This window comes from Hemitrygon akajei, chromosome 1 (genome assembly GCF_048418815.1).
Source record: "Hemitrygon akajei chromosome 1, sHemAka1.3, whole genome shotgun sequence".
Taxonomy (NCBI): domain Eukaryota; kingdom Metazoa; phylum Chordata; class Chondrichthyes; order Myliobatiformes; family Dasyatidae; genus Hemitrygon; species Hemitrygon akajei.
The window spans coordinates 115,669,565-115,692,049 of record NC_133124.1 but is presented as its reverse complement, the minus strand read 5'-3'; the positions used below and the strand labels follow the sequence as shown (position 1 = coordinate 115,692,049).

The 22,485-nt window shown below is 41.6% G+C and overlaps 1 long non-coding RNA gene across 2 annotated transcripts in view; it reads left to right on the top strand.

The window, feature by feature from the left end:
- Positions 1-22,485, top strand: part of LOC140730317 (uncharacterized) — a 75,089-nt gene that overhangs the window by 47,841 nt on the left and 4,763 nt on the right. For both annotated transcript variants that reach the window (XR_012099559.1, XR_012099557.1), the window contains exon 3: positions 20,139-20,291. This is a non-coding gene — a long non-coding RNA (uncharacterized lncRNA). The remainder of the gene's footprint in view (positions 1-20,138; positions 20,292-22,485) is intronic.

The following is a 22,485-nucleotide window of genomic DNA, read 5'->3' as shown; positions in this document are numbered from 1 at the left end:
ATTTCATGTCGCATGCCAGTGATAATAAACCTGATTCTGATTCTGTTAAGTGTTTCATATAATCAATAGCTAAACCTTTACAGCCTTCTATCAAAGTGAATTTCAAATGTTCATGACCCTCTGACTGATGGACTTTTCCCTAAGATCCATCCTAAATCTCCAGTCCCTTATCCTGAGAATTTGCTCTCTCATGCAGCTGAGGAAATAGGCTGTCAGCATCTCATCTATCATTTACTAAGAATTTTGTAATGTTTAATACAATCAGCTCTCATTCTTCTCAGCTTCAGAGAATGTACAAGTCAATCTACTCAACTCCCTACTCACAGAACAATCCTCTCACACACAAAAATACAAAAATAGGAGTAGGAATAGTCTGCCCGGTCACCTGAAGCCTGCCCTGCCATTCTCCACACCCCTCAATCTTTCAACAATTTATCAACCTCCTCTTGGAAAACCTTCAGTGATCGAGCCTCCATAACCTTCTGGAGTAGAAAATTCCAAAGAATCAGTACCTTCTGCATAAAGAAAGTGTTAAATGACCTCCCCATTATCTTGTAACAATGTCCCGTCATTAAAACTCACTAATGCTGCTAACCCTCATCATGAAATAAGCTCTTCAGATGGACAAATGAGACTAGCTTACCGTATGGTGCAAAAGCCTTATATATATATAGCTAGGGCGAAAAGTACTGTAGATGGGGATTTTGGGGCATGAACCAGTTCAGTCAATGGGCCTGTTTCCATGACTCTATGACACTATAATTCTCAGTAGTCAAAACATCTCACCAACTATTCTCATGCTCCCTTCCAATCGTACATGCTCAATAAGATAATGTTGTATTCATCTAAACTCCAGACAATACCAATCTGACATTTTTTTAGCTATTCACAATAGAAAAACACTTTCATCCCAGGAGCTGGCCACGTGAATCTATTCAGGACTGCCTCCACTGCTGTCATACCCATTTCTTAATGAGGGATTCAAATTTTAACACTGCTCCAGGAATGGTCTCACTGACACTCTTTACAATTGTAACAGTATTTCTCTATTTTTAAAATCCATCCCCCTAGCTATAAAGGCAAATATGACAATATACCATTCCTAAGAAAAAATCTAATGAGAATTTATTGACAACCTCTATAGTGCAGTTATCAGACTCTTGAACCAACCTCTCACACGCTAAAAGATCAACACTTAATCTCCCAATCTACCTCATCGTGGCCTTTCCACATCATTTGTACTTTCTGTTCAGCTGCAACACTATAGTCTGCACTCTTGTTTCGTTTTATTACAGCAATGTACTTATGTATGGCATAAACTGCCTGGACGGCATGAAACAGAAACTTCTCATTGTAATATCTGATAATAGCAAGTGTGTACTTCTTTGGGTAATGAGAACAAATCTAAAGAAGGATGCAAACAGTCCTTCAGGCTTGATTTAATCAAAGCTCTGTCTAATGCAACAAGACTCTCACTCTATGCATACGGTATATTCAACCACCTCTTGCTGTAGAAATTACCATAACATTTTCTTTCTTATTTACTTTTGGTAGTTACACGTTAGCCTTCCGTGATTTCTGTTCAAGGATGCCAAAGGCATTCCAATAGTTATTACACTCTCCCATTTTTCCAGCCAACGAGTACACTTTCACATTTCCTGACACTGAACTCCATCTGCTACCATTTTTATCTAAAAGCAAAAGATGATGAATGAAATTAGTCTTGTTTTTTTTTGACAGTTACAATATAATGTAAATTGGAAATGCATGGTTATTAGGCAGCAGATTTTGGTATTAAAAAAAGCAAAGCAAGGTTAAGAAGTCATTTTTTTTGCCTTAACTACATAAAATAACTTTGCTTCTGGGTAACACAAACCTCATGTGGGAAACATAAACTTTGTAGGTTTTCTTGTGCAAGTAGGTGTACAACATCACAGTGTCTGACCACTGTGCTTGTGTGGAAGCACAATTATCAAAATATCAGCCTCTTGGGTTTCCTCTGCGAGTCCGGGTGAATCTCTTATCTCAAAGCACTTTCCTGGCTGAGCCCAATATCCCTCAAGTTTCCAAACATCCATCAAGCTCAGCCTTGACTATCTAGCGAAGCCTCAGAGCCCTCTGAGATGGACCATTGCAGAGATTCAAGGCCTTTATTTTAGCTTTAAACAGCTGCCCCTCTATCCTGAGACTCAGATCCCTTGTTCTACACTCTTCACACTGGGAACCAATCATCACCTTCTGTCTAACCCCTCCAGGAATTTTCTACGTATTGATGGGATCCTGGAATGTTGCTCCATCCTACCCAGAGTCATAAGATCTTATTAGGCTGAGCTGTCAGCAGGAGTTTAATATGTGGATTCCACAACTCTTTTTTGTCACATGGAAGTTGAATTTTTTCACTTGTATCCTATTTGAACTTTAGTAGCCACCACAAGCCAGACTAACACTCTCAAAGCAAAGTATCTCACTTAAAAACCCAAAGTCACAAGTACATGAGTTTAGATTTAGAAACTTATAGGATGGTAACAGGTCCTTCTGGCCCGATGAGCCCACGCCGCCCAGTTACATTCATACAATTAAATTACTAACCCATGTATACTTTGAATGCAGAAAGAGACCCAAGCACCCAAACTCAAGCAGTCACAGAGAGACAATGTACAAAATCCTTACAGACACCATCAGGAATTGAACTCGGGTCACTGGTGTTGTAGTAGTGTTACACTAACCGTTATGCTACCATGCTGCCCCCAAGTAATATTCAAATATTATTTAGATTAATATAAGACAATTACATCTAAACTCTTTCATGAGATGCAGGTGTCACTGGCAAGACTAGCCCTTATTATGCATGCCTTATGCTTTTGAGAAGATAACGGTGAACCATTTTCTTGAAGGATTATGTTCGAACTTCAAAGTAGATTTGGTATCGAAATACACGTACATCACTATATACAACCCTGAGATTTTCTTGTGGACATACTCAAGAAATTCATATTAGAATAATAACTAAAGCAGAATCCATGAAAGACCACGCTAATTGCAACATTCAACCAGTGTGCAAAAGACATCAAACTGTGCAAGTATAAAAGGAAACAAATAATAAATATAAATAAATAAACAATAAGTTTCGAGAACATGAGATGAAGAGTTCTTGAAAATTAGTCCATTGGTCGTGGAAACATTTCAATGATGGGGCAAGTGAGGTTGAGTGAAGTTATCCCCTTTGGTTCAAGACCATGATGGTTGAGGCATAATAACTGTTCCTGAACATGGTAAAACGAGTCCTAAGGCTCTTGTACCACCTTCCTGATGGCAGTAGCATGAAGGGAGCATGTCCTGGCTGGTGGGAGTCCCTGATAATGGTTGCTGCTTTCTTGCTTCAGTGTTTCATGTAGATATGCTCAGTGGTGGGAAGGGCTTTACCTGTGATGGACTGGGCCGTATCCACTACTTTTTAATGGGATTTTCCATTCAAAGGCATTGCTGTTTCCATACCAGGCTGTGATGCGGCCAATCAATATACTCTCAACCACATCTATAGAATTTTGTCAAACGTTTAGATGTCATGCTGAATGTTCATGAACTCTTAAGAAAGTAGAGGCGCTGCCGTGCTTACTTCAGAATTGTACTTTCATGTTGGGCCTAGGACAGGTCCTCTGAAATAATAACACCAAGGAATTTTAAGCTGATGACCTGCTTCAATTCTATTCCTCCACTGAGAACTAGCTCATGGATCTTTGGTTTCCTTCTCCTGAAGTCAATAGTCAGCTCCTTGGTCTTGCTGACATTGAGTAAGAGGTTGACATTGACAGTGAGAAGGTATTCTCTCACAGAATAAGGAATTCAAGGATTTAGACCCAAAAATGATGAAAGAACACTGATAAATTGCCAACTAAGAATGGTGTGTGACCTAGAGATGCAGCTGCTGTTGGTGGTGCTCACAAAAACCACACAAGATAATCTAATGAAATGCATATGAAGTGATAACGTGATGTTTTGGTCTTCAAGGAAGTGTAAGTTTGGGTTTTGTTACCTTGCTGCTGAACTAAAAAATTAATTTAATTTAATATACTTATTTGCTTTTTCCATTCAGGAAATTTCCATGTTTTGTAAATGCGGAACTTCTCATCAGATATTGCAATTTTGCAGTTATCTTGGAGTCATAGAATATACAGCATAGAAACATGCACTCCTGCCCAACTTACCCATACTGACCGGGTCATCTACTGAGCTAGTCCAATTTGGCTCAAATCTATCTAAAGCAGTGGTTCCCAAAGTGCATGTTATTAGCACTGCCCCCCCTCCCCCAGGGGCGGTGAGAGTTTCTAAGGTGCCAATAAAGAGAATGGTGGAAGGGATCACTCAGTAGCAATGGGGACAGCTGTGGGATTACAGGTTTAATTTAAGAAATTAATTACTTATTATAAGTATTTGATCTTCAGTGCTTCAGAATTGATTACAATGGTCCCATAATCACCTCATCTTTTGCTAACCTATTGTTCTCTTAGACTTTGCTTGAAGCACATTATAGTTGTTGAGGTAACACATACAAAATGCTGGAGGAACTCAGAAGGCCAGGCAGCATCCAGGAAAGTGTACAGTCGACGTTTCGGGCTGAAATCCTTCCAGCGTCTTCCAGCAAAGCTCATTTCCAGCAAATGCAGATTTTTTCTTGTTTGTGACACTTCTGTATTTGGCATGTCATGAGAAATCCAGACTGAAGAAATTGTGTTCTTCCCAGGCCCCACATTATTGCCATTCACTATTGTAGCACAGTGTTAGCTAGTATGATTCCCATACTCTAATCACACAGTGATGCAATTCCTGTGAATTTGCATATGATCTTCAAGGGGGGTATAATTCAGAATCTGCTCTTTCAAACGGTCTTCACCATATTTCTGTAGTCCACGGCCCAACTGAGTTATCACTACTCCACTTTATGTACCTTCAGGCAGAGAGTCAAGTTTTGCCTGTGCTATGATGACATTGTAACCTTCTTTCCCCTTTATTGATCGCAGCGCTTGAGGTTGGGCTTAAACAATAGGCAATTGAATGTGGCCGTCAATCCATAATGAAAATGGCGGAAGCAAAGTAAATGAAGTTTAGACAGTATAGTGTGGAGTATCAGAATATGGATTTATTCCAGCACCAAGCAACCAACAGCAGCTACTGTGTCTGTTCTGTGAAAAAGTTTTTTCAAGTGAAGCAATGAAACTCTCCAGGTTTCTTGTACTTTTGAAGAGAATACACTCTTGTTACGTACCCCGTAACTGGGTCACTTACCGGCAAAGATAGAGAGGTCCGTTGAAGTCTGATGGTACTATTTTTTTAAAAAAGTATTTATTGATTAAGGGGCACAAAAATAAGATTAATGCAAATATACAGATAATATACTTCGTCAATACTAACTCTAAAAGCGCGGGTATAATAATAATCAATAAGAAATAGCTCTATCGTTGTCTAAGGGATAATGTATGTCCGATGGAAATATAAAAGTCACTGTCATTAAAGCTGCAGCTCTTTGGGTTTAAGAGAGATGGTTTTAAACTTGCCCAGGTCTTTTATGATGCCAGTCCTTTGAGTCGGGGGAGTTGATTTCCCCGTTGCTAGCTAAAAGCCATTTTCCGTGGTTCCAGCCGCCAGTCCCAAGCAACGGAACTGAACGCACATGGCCTCCTTCAAATGGCTTCCCGCTATTACGGGATCGCTAGCGTTTCTTCGGGTGCGTCTGAGGGGCTGTTCCTACAGACCCTCTTTTATCCTGACTCGCAGGGTTGTAGATGTCAATCAGGTTGGGGTGATGCAATCTCTTTCCCACCCAGCCCACTTTGCCTGAGGGCGTTCACGTAGCATAGTATCGCAATCCACAAATTTGTCTTCAAGAGACAATGGCCATGTCCCGTAGTTTTACATCGCCGGGGAACGAGACATTCTGCACGTCTCTCTCTCATTTCCTGGGTCCCCTTACCCAACCCAATAGTGATCTTGCGATTCTCACAAAGGAGGGGGCTGCAGGCATACATTTCTTCAACGCGTTTTTACCAGCGGTTAAAATGAAGTAGTACAGAGTCTTACAGGACTGTGGAATCTACCAAAATACAAAAGCTTTTCTTTTCCCTACAGAGTAATACAGTTATACAGTCAATTCAGCATCTAAACAGTTAATGATTACAGTGTCACTTCCTTAAATATCTTAACGTCTTGTACCTTACTAAAGTCTTGTAGCATCAGACTTCAATTTAATAACCACCTATTTTTTTTTATTTCCTCCCCTCAGCGACAAAACTAAGGAGTGGTGATCTTAGCTTACGTGCATCTACAAAAGTTTATGTAAATACTAATCTTTCGGTCGTTTTCAAACTTAACAGGCAGGCTTCCAGGGGGTTGTCTTTATTATTCACATGCTTTGTCGAAATCCCGTACGACTGGCTTTGCTATTTAAAAATGGCGTCCCCATTAACCGTCGCCTCTTTTCCGGTGAGTTCCCATGTGGGGAACTTGGGTAATTTGGCGAGGTAAACTCCCGCCCGCCTCTTTCATAGGGGTTATTTTATCAACACCGTGTCCCAAACTTAGACCATTTCCACCCAATTCTTTAATTTTACACAGGTGGCTAGCCCTCTCGTCAGGACCCTTCAGGCTATTGGTTTTTAATTCGAACTCTTTGTTCAAGCAGCATTTCAAATTCTGCCTCTTCACACCACATTCTGGAATAACAATAGCGTGGGGGGCCCCGTCATCTCCCGGCTTAATCTGTAAGCGATCTGCAGGGTTTAAAATTTCTTCATTCGATTTGGGAACTACAGATTTCCCGTTTCCTTCAATAATAATATTTATCTCCCCATTTTTGAGCTCCGCATTAACTTTCAACGCACCTTTGAGCACAAACACCTGGGAACTCTCACTTCCCACTATTACCAAGGTTAACCCTTTCTTCACTGAACCAAGTCTATCTGACCCACAAGGACGGCCGTCTCGTTCCACTGAACCTCAAACTTTTTCTGAGCTCCGTTACTAGGTTCAGAACCACGTCCATCCCCATCTTGGACACACTCAAACGGGACATTGGCCTCTTCCAGGCTTTCAATACCCGTACCCTTTTCAAATTCTAAGCTCCCCTGATCCTCCCAGCTACTCTCTGGGCAACTCCCTTCCGGAGTAAATTCAACCCTGTGGGCTGAAACAACCTCATCTGCCAACCCAGCAGACTTCTTCAAGGCAAGGGCACCCTTTTCATCTAGGACTGCCCTCATTTCATTGTCGGGAACACCTTTAGAATTTTCAACTTCTTCAAACAGTTCTGCCAAACCAAACAGATCATCCCTGTCCAACTCTGGACCTCTTAACCGCTCTAACGGTTCCTCATCTTTATTTTCTGCCTCTAGAACCTTTCTCCTCGCTAAGGGAAGATCTACCTCCTCTCCCTTACCCTCTTTCACTTTACTACTCTTCGTTTTACCACCCTCTAAACCCTCGTGGTACAAGGTCGGTAAAAACATCTCGGCCAAATCGAAACTGGCCAGATTTAAACTGCTCTCGTTCGCAGCTGCCTCTCTCGACATGCTGCGAGTGAACGCGCATGCGGGATAGCTCTTGGAATCTAGGGGCGGAGCCTCAACACTCACAGGCTGTTTTGTCAGCGTCATGGCTGCCCAAACCTTACCACCTGTTAAATCGTTACCAAGAAGGACGTCCGCGTCAGTTCTCGGGAATTCTGATCGCACCCCTATTTCAACTGGTCCAGACACCAGCTCACAATCCATAATGACCTTATGTAAGGGCACCATTTCTGTCCCTTTACTTATTCCTTTCACAGCTACCATTCTCGTCTTGCGACCAAACTCTAGTACCTTATGGCTGATCAACGACAACTCAGCCCCCGTGTCTCTCCAGATCCGTACGGGAACTGGTGTGTCTCCCTCCCTCACAGACACGGTTCCGTGTGACAGACAAGTCTCAGACCCTTCTCGTACTCTGTCTACCCGGGGCTCTCTTGTCGATTTACTGATTACCACGGCACATCCGATAGGGACTGCTGCTTTCCCTTTTCCTGTCTCTTTCCTTGGAGCAAAGCACCGAGATGCAATATGCCCGCTCTTTCCACAATTAAAACAGGTCAAGCCCGGAAATCTCGGGCTGTCTGGCCTTTCCCCCTCAACCTTACCACTAGCTCCCGGCGGGACCTCTGCCTCAGCCGGCGGACTTTCTCGATCGTTCCCATGGTCTCTCTGGGAACTTGTATTCGAGGAAAACTTTGTCTTGTGGGTTAGGGCATATTCATCGGCGAACCTAGCAAATTCTGAGATGGACTTATTTGGCTTCTCATTCAAATACATCCGGATATCCTCCGAAACACAACCTTCAAATTCCTCAATCAGAATTAACTCCCTGAGACGCCAATAATCCTCATCCACTATTTCTGCGGTGCACCAACGGTCCAAGAGCACACCCTTCTCATAGGCAAACTCGGTATACGTCTGATTCCACCCTTTCTTTAAATTTCTAAACTTCTGTCTATACGCCTCAGGTACTAGCTCATAACTCTGGAGAATGGCCGCCTTTACTTTGTCATAACTCACCTCCTCTTCCTCCTCCATGGACAACGCCGTATATGCCCGCTGTGCCTTCCCTTTTAACACACTTTGTAACAACGCCACCCACTGTTCTCTGGGCCACTTCTGATTCACTGCCACCTTTTCAAAAAGCAAGAAATAACTATCAACATCCGTCTCCTCGAACGGAGATACTAACCTCAACTACCGACTAACATTAAACCGCTCCTCTCGGTCTGACCCCTGAACTCGTTGCTTTTGCCTTAACTTCTCCATCTCCAAGTCATGTTTCCTCTGTTTCTCTGCCTCCCTCTCCTTCTCAGCTGTTTTAACTGAAGTTCATGCTCTCTTTGTTTCTCAGCTCTGTCCTGCTCCCATTTCACCTCTAACTCTTTTAGCTGGAGCGCATGCTCCCTTTCTTTCTCCTTCTCAGCCCACTCTAACTCCTTCTCTCTCTCTCTCTCTCTCTCTCTTTCTCTCTCTCTCTCGGCTCTTTCTTTCTCCTTCTCGACCCACTCTAACTCCTTCTCTCTCTCTCTCTCGGCTCTTTCTTTCTCCTTCTCAGCTGCTTCCAGCTGTTTTACCCTAATTTCATGTTCCAACCTTAATTTCTCCAACTCTAACTGAGCCGTCCCACTAGCTGGTACCTTTCCAGGGATATTTTCCAATACCTCAGCTGTAAACACATTCTTCCCAATATAATACTGAGTTATTGCCCTTCGCACCTCCCGCTTTTTCATTGACAACCTCACCTCTGCGAGGTTTAACCCCTTCGCCAAATTTATCAAGTCTGATTTGGTGGCCGCCTCCAGCGCCTCCAAAGTCGGGTTTTCTATAAATTCCCCCACGTCCATCTTTGCTGGTTTCCCGTCTGGCTACCTGCGTAACCAGATCCAAGTTTGGACTTACAAGCCCGATTCACTGGCCCTCCAATTTGGTATCATATCTCGAGACGAGAACCCCAATTGTTACGTACCCCATAACTGGGTCACTCACCAGCAAAGATAGAGAAGTCCGTTGAAGTCTGATGGTACTATTTTTAAAAAAAAAGTATTTATTGATAAAGGGGCACAAAAATAAGATTAATGCAAACATACAGATAATATACTTCGTCAATACTAACTCTAAAAGCGCGGGTATAATAATAATCAATAAGAAATAGCTCTATCGTTGTCTAGGGGATAATGTATTGTCCGATGGAAATATAAAAGTCACTGTCATTCAAGCTGCAGCTCTTTGGGTTTAAGAGAGACGGTTTTAAACTTGACCAGGTCTTTTATGATGCCAGTCCTTTGAGTCGGGGGAGTTGATTTCCCCGTTGCTAGCTAAAAGCCGTTTTCCGTGGTTCCAGCCGCCAGTCCCAAGCAACGGAACTGAACGCACGTGGCCTCCTTCAAATGGCTTCCCACTATTACGGGATCGCTAGCGTTTCTTCGGGTGCGACTGAGGGGCTGTTCCTACAGACCCTCTTTTATCCTGACTCGCAGGGTTGTAGATGTCAATCAGGTTGGGGTGATGCAATCTCTTTCTCACCCAGCCCACTTTGCCTGAGGGCGTTCACGTAGCATAGCATCTCAATCCACAAATGTGTCTCCAAGAGACAATGGCCATGTCCCGTAGTTTTACATTGCCGGGGAACGAGGCATTCTGCACGTCTCTCTCTCATTTCCTGGGTCCCCTGACCCAACCCAATAGTGATCTTGCGATTCTCACAAAGGAGGGGGCTGCAGGCATAACATGCTGATAAAGCAAACATGGACTTGGCTCGTTTTCAGTCATTTTGTGCAAACTTTCAGAAATGGCAAACACTTCAAAACATGTTTGCCAGCACTTCATAACAATGGTTTGTGTACTTCATACATTTCATTGCTTATTGCTAAATCTGGAAAGCACCATACAATTGGAGAAAAAACATTCTGCTAGCAGTTAGGGAGGTTCTGAGTAAGTTTTTGCATAAATCACCAGACCAAATAATTAAAGAGATTCCACTCAGTGACAGCTCTGTTCAAAGACGAATAGATGAAATGTCTGAGAATGTGGTAGACACATTGAGCAACATACTTAGGACAACAGAATTTGATCTCAATTAGATGAGTCAATTTTCTCAAACAACAAATCTTTGCTTCTTGGTTATGCTCATTTCATAAAATATTAAAGCATGGTTCAAGAGTTGTTGTTTGTAAGTTGACTAGAAATAGATACAAGGGGGAGTCAGTATTTCGGCTTGTTGAGCAATTTTACAAAAAGAAGGACAGTCTGCTCACCAATATTATTGCTCGTTCAAAAATGGGACACCATCAATGACAGGACACCACTATGGAGTTATTACTTTCTTGAAAAAAGCTGTTCTTAACATATTTACTGTTCACTGTGTAATTGACAGTGAATAAATCACAAAATACCTAAGTGATCAGATGTACAAATCATTAAATTCTGTTATCACAGCAGTTAATAAAAATTAAGTCCCATGCTCTCAAGAGCTTTGCATTGGGAATGATGAACAGTTTGAATGCTAGCTGTTGCACGCAGAAATTAGATGGTTCTCAAAAGGAAAGAGTCTGAGACCATTTGATGTACTTTTATGAAACTGTGATGTAATTCTTTGAAGACTTGAATGCTTCATTCTTTAATCAACTCAAGAATATTAGGCATGACATTGCTTATTTGTCAGAATTATTCGCAAAGTTTAATGACATCAGTCTTCAATTGCAAGGAAATGATGTGAATCTTATCAAAATAAAATCAGTCGGCTCCACATTTCTGTCCAAGTTAACCCTATTCAAATGCAACATCAGTCATCGCAATCTTTTCCGATTTCCAAGCCTCTCTGAGTTGGAAGAGAAAGAAAGAATATCAGATGATGATGTTCAAGTATACAGTGAGCTGCATAAATGTATGTTAGAGAGATTTTAGGATCTTCTCTCAATCCAAATTCCAGATTGGATAGTAAATCCATTCCTGAACACTTGTAATGAGGAACTAACAGGAAAGATGGAGGAAGAGCCGATCTCACTACAAAATGACCGAGTTGAATCCGAGACTCAGAAAATTATATCAAGACTTCCGGTTGCAGAAAGAAAATGTCTGACGGCTATCCTACACTGTGGAAAAGGTCAAGATGTTCTTTATTGCCTTTCTGATGTCACATTTAGTGGAGGGCGGTATCAATGCACTTGCCTAATTTTGTTCAAAGCAACGGAACAGACTGCAAATGTCTGAATGTGAGGACCTGAGACTCCTGAGTGACAATGTAAAAAATCATGTATTTCAGTCAGAGGGGTGAATCTATGGAACAGTTGTAGTGAGAATTTAAAAACATGCACTACACTTAAGTTAAAAAAAAATTATTTTAAAATTGTTTAATGAACAAATGTAAAATACATGATTTAAAATGAATAGGAGTAATGTAAATAAATGATATTTGGAATTGGATTTTGTGTTAAAAGATTATGAAATTTTTTGTTTTTTTGTGATGATTGACGCCAAATATGTTGTTGTATAAGTAAGAGGGGTAAGCATAATAGGCTGTAGCTTCAGCCTACGTCTTTTTGGTCAGTTTTAAAGAATATCTATGTTTTTTGTTGTAATTTTGTCCTATGAAATCATCGTTGTAAATGATGCATTTTGTTATGTTTGTACTGACCGAAATAAATTAATTTCATTCATTCATTCAGCCCGATGTTAATATCACTGTGTCAAGCCCATCCATCTTATTGAAAGGTGAAAAAGCAATGAAGGAGTTGGACCACTAATGTACTCTCTAAAACTGTTGATGAAAATTGTTTTCACTGTAGTTAAATAAAGAAATAATTTTATTTGTAGCTTTAAATAGAGTTGAATAATTTTTGCAATTATGGTATTTGTCACTGCTTTGAATTAACTGTTCCTACTTTTTTCTCTGAGCATCATAAATCAAAATTCTTTATAATTTTTATGGGAGGGGGAGCACTGGGGATGTGGTCTGAGAGCAAAGGGGGCAGTAATCCAAAAAGGTTTGGGAACTACTGCTCTACAGTATAATTTTTTGTGACATTGATATGAAATCTATACTATATGCTTTTACTGTGTTTGGAGCAAAGTATAGGGGGAATGGGTTTTACACAGAATAAGAACGGCGTAGAACACACTGCTGGGGGTGGTATTAAATTCAGATACATTAGAGGTATTTAAGAGACTCTTAGATAGTTACATGGATGAAAGCAAAATGGAGGACCAGGTGGGAGGAAAGGGTTAAATTGACCTTGGAGAAGGTTAAAAGGTCAGTACCATAAAATGGGCTGAATAGCCTGAGCTGTTCTATGGGGGTACTGTGGCAGCAGAGAATATACCTGTTGATCTAATCTCAGTGTTCCTGCTACATCAGTTTAAAGGGTTGCATGTGGATATATGATAAACCAAGGTGGCTTATTGCGTTAGGCTGAACAAGTGTTAAAGTTGCAAAGAGACTGAATAATAGAAAAACCCAAAATTATAAATGACGGATATAAGGGAATGATTGTCACTGTTGATTTTTGGCTATTCTTGATGGCTCAGAAGAACACTTAAAGTAACTGCCCACATTAGGTGAGGTTAGAAATGGTGCCCAAGAATAAGTAGACACTCAAAATAACAGCTGAATATTGTATAGGGCAGTCAATTTATCCTGAAGAAACTTAAATCTTCTCTTCAACGGGAGTTCAGTGAAACCCTCTCACTGCTCCCTCTCTCGTGATCTCTGCTGCCCTCCAATTCTTTGACCATGTACTCACCCAGACCCGCTCACTTTCCAGCTAGCCTCTTTCCCCTCCCCTCACCTTTCTATTGTAGCATCCACCTCCTTCCTGCTCAGTCCTGAAGGAAGGTCTTGGGCCGAAACATCAACTATCTTTTTATTTCCATAGATGCTGCCTGACCTGCTGCGTTCCTCCAGCTTTTGGTGTGTGCTGCTCTAGACTTCCAACACCTGCAGACTTTCTGATGTTTATAGTCAGTTCACTATGTTTATGTGGGAGACTATATATGAAGGACGGCCGGCTGGTGGCATAGTGGTATCAGCGCCGGACTTCAGAGTGAAGGTTCCCAAGTTTGAATCCAGCCGGTTCCCCTGCATGCTTTCCGTCCGTGCTGGGTTGAGCGTTGAGCTAGCAAATCAGCCTCATAAAAATAAGAAATGAAAAACCGCTGTCACCACAGCGTCCCAATGACTCCACTCAGAGTTAAGGGCTTTCTTCTTCATATATGAAAGATCAGTCTCCAGGAGACCATAAGGCCATAAGACATAGGGATAGAATTAGGCTATTCAGCCCATTGGGTCTGCTCCACTATTCAATCATGACTGATTTATTATCCCTCCCAACTCCATTCTCCTGCCTTCTTCCCATAACCTTTGATGTCCTGACTCTTCAAGAACTTATCAAGCTCCACTTTAAATATAGTCAATGACTTAGCCTCTGCAGCTGTATGGGGGAATGAATTCCACAGATTCAACACCCTCTAGCTAAAGAAACTCCTCCTCATTTCATCTTTGTTCTAAAGGGATATCCCTTTATTCTAAGGCTGTGGCCTCTGATCCTAGACTTCCCACTACAGGAAACATCCTCTCGTTGTCCACTTTATCTCGGCCAGTCAGCAGTGTAGCTGTTTGCACAACACTGGGCATCGGAGTTTGGAGTTCAGTTCTGGCATCCCCCGTAATAAAGTTTGTACATTCTTCTCGTGTGCGCATGGCTTTCCTCCGGGTCCTTTGGTTGCCTCCCAAGTCCAAAGATGTACCAATTAATAGGTCAATTGGTCATTGTAAATTGTTCTGTGATTAGGCTAGGGTTAAATCGGTGGGTTGCTTGGAGGCGTGGCTTATGTCCAGGCTGTATCTCTAAAAATAAAAAGTATCAATGTTTCAATGAGATTCCCCCCCCCCCCCCCCCACTTATTCTTCTAAACTCCAGTGAGAACAAGCCTAGAGTCATCAAATGCTCCTCATATGTTAACACTTTCATAGCCGGGATAATTCTCATGAACCTCCTCTGGGCTCTCTTCAATGCAAGCACATCCTTTCTTAAACAAGAAATCCAGAATTGCTCACAATACTCCAAATGCAGCCTGAACAATGCCTTATAAAGCCTCTGCATCACATCCTTGCGTTTATATTCTAGTCCTCTCAAAATGAATGCTAAAATTGCATTTGTCATCCTTACCACCAACTCAACTTGCAATTTAATCTTTGGGGAATCCTGCATGAGGAAAAACAAGTTTCTTTGCACCTCTGGTTTCTGAATTTTCTCCTGGTTTAGACAATAGTATACATCTTTTTATCTTCTACTAAAGTGCATGGTCATACATTTCCCTACACTGTATTCTATCTTCTTTGCCCATTTTCCTAATCTGTCTAAATTCATCTGCAGACTTACCCATTGAGTCTGCTCCTCCATGGCTGATTTTTTTTTGTTCTCAATCCCACTCTCCTGCCATCCCTGTAAGCCTTAACCCCTTACCAATCAAGAACCTAACCATCTCTGCCTGAATTGCACCCAATGACTTGGCCTCCCCAGCCTTCATTGGCAATGAATTCCACGGATTCACTACCCTCTGGCTGAAGCATTTCCTCCTTGTTGCTTCATTCTGAGGTGTGCCCTTTCAAGTTCAACTTCAGGTTTATTATCATTCAGCTATATATGGACATAGTCAAATGAAGCAATGCTCCTCCGGAGCCAAGGTGGAAAACACATTACCAAAAGCACAGTGCAATGTACATGGCACATAGCACAAATAGCACATACGATTACCATTACAGAAAAAAACATAGTCACAAAGTGGAAAACAAATAGCCCAAGTCCATGTGTGGCATGACTAGATTGATGCTAAGTTGTCCTGGTCAACCTTGTTCTTCCACCGAGCACACACCAGAGGGCAGCACCAAGCACTCACTGGAGGGCAGCACCAAGTGAACACTGGGTGGCAGCACTGCCCCCCTGGGCAACTGCTGAAGGAGGCCCAGCCCTCACTACAAGCAGGGCAATGCAGCTCCCCCTCTGTCGGTCCCGCGAATGAACAAGTGAACCAGACTGGTACTAGTCTATGTTACCAATGTCTAACAGGGTCCTGCAACCACAATAAAAATCACAACAACACAATAGGTCCAGCTCCATTGCTATCAAGCAACTCCCTGATGGCATAGTCCTGGTGTACTTGATGTTTGTAGTATCCAGCAGTGACTTGCGAATGTAACAAGACATACAAATGAACAAAACCACTTTTGATTGGACCCTGAGTGACCGCTGCATCTAAGCATGCTGCCATTTTACCAGCAACTTTGTATCATTAACCCTCCTACTAATGGAAACATTCCCTCCATGTCCAATGTCCAGGCCTTTCAAGATGTTACTTTAGACAATGTGGGTGCTACACTGGGCATGTCAGTCTGGATAGCCGTTTTACGGCTTTTGGAGTGATTGAAGTTACAATAAAACGAAATGTGATGCACAACCTGAGCTCAGGGGTTACTACACGACAGAGGAAGGAATAGAACATCATGCAGATTGTTGGGAGGATGTGGTGTGCGAGAGAGTCACGTCCACAGACACAGCAGGAACTATTTGGCTAGCATTCCACTCCCATTGCCATAGTCTCACGTTCTTATTTATCCCAAGTCCTGATAAACTGATAATTTGGTAAATTGCTAAAATGGTTTATTAATGTCACATGTAACAAGGTACAGTGGAAAATTTTCATTTTATATATGATCTGTACAGATCATTTCATCACATCAGTGCATTGATGTAGTACAAGGGAAAAGCGATAACAGAATGCAGGTTATATTGTTAAATATAATACAGATTATATTGAGAAAGTGCAGTGCAGGCAGACAATAAGGGGCAAGGACAAAATGAGGCAGATGGTGAGGTCGAGTTCAACTTCAAATACTGAGAACTGTTCAATAGTCTTATAACAGCAGGATAGAAGCTGTCTTTGAACCTAGTGACACATGATTTCAGGCTTTGTGTCTTCTGTCTGATGGGACTGAGAGAAGCGAGAATGTCTGGGGTGTGTGCAGTCTTTCATTATGTTGGCTACTTTACTGAGGCAGTGAGAAATGCAGAGAGAGTCATTAGAAGGGAAGCTAGTCTCCATGATGTGTGGAGCTGTGGTGCAGCATTTCGAGCCAAAATTTCAACAGTTCCTTTCTCTCCCAGTTGCTGCTCAACCCGCTGAGTTCCTCCAACAGCTTGTTTGTTGCTTCTGATTCTAGCTACTGCAGTTTTGTGTCTCCAGGAACTATCATAGTCTGACATTGTATAGTCTTTGAAATATGTATGTGTGTATATATATCTATTATAGATATATATATATATATATATATACATATAGATAAATAGTATAAAATCAAGTCACCAGTTTTCAAAGAGCTTCAAAGCATTACCATTTACATTAATACAGCCACTTCAACATTAATCTTCCATTGACAGACATTTAGCCATAGCTTATGCTCCTGATATTTTAAATAGAAACGTTCTTTTATTCTGCCTTTGTGTTCTTGTCATGTTGGTTGCGCTGTGATGGAGATAAGCATTGCAGCCAGTTTTGGAGATTTTAACAATCCCAGAAGCCCACTTGGGGTAAGCTAAAGGCAGGCCACAGGATCCACACACTCCAGTAAGCTTATTGAAATGAAATGGCTCCTGCCAGAATAATTCCCCAAATCATCTATTTTGTTATCAAACCACTGCTACATTTTTTTAAACAGTGCATCAATTTGCCTTCAAGGTAGTTAATCAGGTTTCCCTGCCAGACAGCCACTCCTCCAACTCTGCAATCCCGTCTCTGTTTTCTGTCAGTTTCTGTCGAGACAAGGCCATATTCCTCAACTGTTTTTGATTTATGCAGCTTTCTGATATCCTGATAGCTCCCTCGGGATCACAGCTTATTTGAGAGAAGAGACAGAGACTACTGAACTGGTGACAGAGGTTTTGGGGAGTGGATAGGGCTGGTTCCTCCCCATCATCTTCATCCCCCCCCCTCCACCCCATTCACAATAAGGTTCCTCATTTTCTTTCTTGAGTTTTAAAAATCTGCAGGATTTAGAGCTTCTGCTGTAAAAAAAAAATCAAAGTTTATGAGTGTGTATAGATACGGTGCAGGGTTAAACCATCATAAGCTTCAGCAAGTTTTACCAAGTGTCGGCCGGTTTATTTTGTCGAACACCTTGTTTGTTTTATTTTGGTTCCTTATCGTGCGAAGTTGAGTGTATGCGCAAGTGCGTGAATACCCAGGTGCAGTGAAAAACTTAACTTGCAACAGCATCACAAGTACATAGAATAATACAAGCTGCATTCAAAAAACATGGATTAAGCATAATTATACATTATTTTTACAAGAAAATAGAAATGTCAATTTTAGTGCAAAGTCATCAAAATAGTTGGTGTGTTGCTAAACTGTAGTGATTAGTTGGTTCAAGAACTGAACAGTTGAAAGGAAGTAGTTGTTTTGGATGTGGGGCTTCTGGCTTCTTCCTCTGAGTCTAGTTCTCTACCTTATTCCATTCTACCTCCCTTTCATATCTTCTTTTTAAAGAATAGTTCCTATATTTTCCTTCTCTCTGTTTTCTTCGGTTGTGTCTTTTTAATTTGCCATCTTGGATTTTACCAACAACGGTGGCATCATCCTCAAATTCAAGACGGTGTTTAGCTGTGATTTGCCACACAGTCATGGGTGTAGAGAGTGGAGCAGTGGGCTAAGTGCGCATCTTTGATGTGTGCCTGTGTTAATTCTGCATAATTCTTGACTCCGCACTACTGGAATGATGTGATAGCAACAGAACAAGGTCAGCAGGATATTGTCTCGAATTATAAGGAGAAATTGGATTGGCTGGATTTATTCTCACTGGAACATGGGAGGCTAAAGGGTGACCTTGTAGATACTTAGAAAGTTAAGAGGAGCATAGATACAAAAGCTATTCAGAAATCTGACAGAGAATGAGAATAACCTGTTTCTGAATCATTGAATGTGGGTAGTCAAGTACCTGTACCTCCTCCCCAGTGGCAATTACGAGAAGTGGCAAGTCCAGGACAGTGACAGTCCATAGTGATGTCATAGTCATAGTCCATACACCACCTTCTCAAAGCACCACCTCTGTAAGATGTTCTCGATGGTATGGTGGGCTTTGGCTGTGGTGGAGCTGACCTAGTCTCTACCCACTGCGACCTGTGCATTGGAGCCCCCAGACCAGGCTTTGATGCAACAGTCTATGGAACTGAAGTACAGGAGGCAGGTACAATTACACAGTTTAAAAGGCATTGGAATAAGTACTTGGATAGGAAAGGAAGAGAGAAATGGGTCTAAAATGGACGAATGGGATTAGGATGGATAGGCATCACAGTCAGCATGAAAACTCGACTGTAAGGACCTATTTTTATTCTGTCTAATTCTACGATACATTTTCACTTTACATTAAAAGAACATGATGAAAGTATTCAACAGGCCAGGCAGCATCTGTGTTGAGAGTTAAAGATTTAGGTTGATGAATTATTTTTAATTTTATAACACTCCCCTTTCCTCTTTTCCTCACTCTGACCTTTCACTTATTCTTACCTATATATTACTTCCCCCTGGGTCCCCTCCTTCCCTTTTTCTCACTGTTCACTCTCTCCTACAAGGTTCTTTCTTCTCCTGCCCTTGACCTTTCCCACCCACATGGCTTCACCAATCACCTTCTAGCTTTCCCCTCCTCCCACCTTTTTATTCAGGCATCTTCCCCCTTCCTTTTCAGTCCTGAAGAAGGGTCTCGGCTCGAAACATCGACTGTTTACTCTTTTCCATTGATGCTCCCAGGCCTGCTGAGTCCCGCCAGCATTTTGTGAGTGTTGCTTTCGATTTCCAGCATCTGCAGACTTTCTCGTGTTTCTGTTAATTCACCACAGATACAGCCAAATTAGGATGGGGTGCATCTGAGAGAAAAGCTGGCATACGTTGGCACTTTCATGTGCTCATAAACTGTGTTTGCCAGGCAGTAGACATTGGGGAATTGAGAAATTCCTGTAAAGAAGCCCTGGAGACTTGCAGTATATCTGTACTTCTTGTTGACAGTACATACTAATTTGATGGAAGAATGTTATGCATAATATGCAATTGTATGGAACGCTAGAGAATTAGATTTAATAATCCACTTAAGGAGAAACAACCAGAATATATATAAAGAGTGAATTGTGTTGAAACGTGAAAATCCAATGCGTCTGATGGACTTTAAATATCAGCATTGCCAATGACTACCAGATGACAATCAATTAGCCACAGAATATGTTGAACTATATATTCAAAGGTCCAAAACTGAAAAAAAAAAATCAGATTATGTACTAAAATCAGAAAATTCTGGAAACACTCAGCAGGTCAGGCAGCATCTGTGGAGAGAGAAAAACAGATGATGTTTCAGATCAAAGATCCTTCATCAGAATGAAACTGTCTTTGATGCAATATATTAACTCAGCATCTTTTTCTTCAGGCACTGAACAGCCTGCTGATTGTGTCTGGCACGTTCCACATTTATTCCATTCCACTAAAAGCCAGCTTTTTCCACTTTATGGGCTCCAGCTTGTGCAATGTGTTTGTTTCTTGTAGACTACTGGAGTGTGGGCCACACCCAGCACCAGTCACCAGAAAATGATGGCAGCTGCCGAAGGCTGCTCCTCAGAGAACACTGAGGTAGAAGATAGGAGAAGCAACCAAAGAAGCCCTGACCATTTCTTCCTTGAGAAGAAGCAACTGTGTAAGGTTCGTAAGATGCTTTGGAAAGGTTGGTCTGGAAAATACTCTATGTTCCACTGTTTGCATTTAGACACCAGCAGCAACATCAAGTCATCCCAAGGCATGCCGCAGGAGCAATTACTAAACAAAACTGAGGCATGGGGAAGTGCTGGAGCAAGCCCCCAAAAACATGTCAGAATTAGAGAACGAGGCACAAGACAGGAAAAGGGCAAATTTTATTATGAAATGCACTGAGTCACAGGGTCATGCAGTGTGGAAGTGGACCCTTTGGTCTAACTGGTCCATGTTAGCCAAGATGCCCATCTGAGCTAGTCCAAATTGCTGGTATTAGGCCATATTTCTTAACCTTTGCCATCCATTTATCTTCCCAAGTGCCTTTTAAAAGTTGTTAATGTAACTACATCAATCGCTTCCCCTGGCAGCTCATTCCTTATACTGGCTACTCTCTGGGTGACAAAGTTACACTTCAGGCTCCTATTAATTCTATCGCTCTATGCCCTTTAGTTTTGAATACTACACCCCAGACAAAAAGACAGTATGCATCGACCCTCTCTATGTCCCTCGTGATTTTGTACACCTCTATATCATCACCCCTCATTCACCTTCGTGCCTGTTCAACCTCTCCTTATAACTCAGTCCATCAAAATCCTAGCAACATCCCCATAAATCTTTTCTGCATTCTTTCCAGCTTCTTTGTACAAAGAGCGTCGTGACACAATGAAACGAACTTTAGAGATATATAATGAGAAATAGTTGGATGCCATAGTGCAAGGGAAATAGGAAGTACCTTCTACAATAAAGCATTGTAATAGGATTCCTGCATCTCTATTGTCATCTATGATCCTGCCTCCTTTAAAGATTGCAATTGTATTTCTATGTTATATTGACTGTCCTGCTATACATACTATTTATTATAATTCAATTATAATTTTTGGGAGGGCAGGAGACTGGAGAAAAGCAACAGCCGCAGGTCTTACATCTTCTTGATCTCTTCAGTTAAATTGCAGCTAATCCATACCTCTGTCTGTCTTGATTCTGTAATCTCTAATAGTTGGTTAAAGGAAGATCTGTTTCAGCCCATTACAGGAAGGGGGTGGAGGGTTTGGAGAGGGTTCAGAAGAGATTTTCCAGAATGCTGCTTGGATTAGAGGATATTAGCCCTAATGGGAGGTTGGACAAACTTGGATTTTTTTCTCTGGAGCATTGGAGGTTAAGGGGAGACCAGATAGAAGCTTCTAACATTATGAATGCTATAGAAAGGGTAAGCAGCAGGAATTTTTTTTTCCCCCAGGGCAGATATGTCAAATAGCAGAGAGCATAACTTTATGGTGAGAGAGGGAAAGTTTAAAAGAGATATGTGAGATAAGTATTTTTTTTTAAACAGAGAGAGGCAGGTGCCTGGAATGGGCTGTATGTCAGTACATACAGCATATGAGTGATGTTTAATTGGCACATGAATACGTAGGAATTGGGAGTATAGGAATCATGCAGGCAGAGGGGATAGGTTTAATTTGAGATAGTGCTGGGTGCAGACAGTGCGAGCTGAGTGGCTTCCTGTGTTGTTTTGCTCCATGTTCTATGTTCTAAACAAACCTTAAATCAAACTATCCGTTTTGGTCTCTACAGCTGATGCCCAGCTTTTGAGGAAAAGTTCCTTTGTTTCAGGTGTTCAGTCAACTTGGAAGTGGGGTGGGTAAGGGGAGGGCTATTAAACCAGAGATAAGGAGGAATTTTTTTTTTAGCTTAGAAGTTGTGAATCTTCAGAATTCTCCTTCTCAAGAGGCAGTGGATGCTGAATCATTATGCAGCCATGTGTCTGTTGTGGGAATGGAGAGGAATCGAGTGCTTAGAGGAACTGATAGGCCATCATCCTGAATGGTAGAATAGGTCAAACAGCCAGAACATATTCCCATTTACAATATTGTTTTGTGTGAAAGATTCTCTGACGTTAACTCTCACGGGCTTAACCGCAAACTTAAAGGTATGGCTCCTTGTGGTGTCCTAACCAATCAGATGAAATAATCTATCTCTGCCCAGTCACCTTAAACAGGCATTTTAACCCAAATTACCTGGCTGGGTGAAAGATTCCACATTTTGGAAAGAGAGAAAAATGTACTTTTCACGTGCTATTTAGGAGCAATTTCCAAGATGTTGGCTGCAGCCTAGTGATTCGTGCAACATTTTACAGCGCCAGCAATCA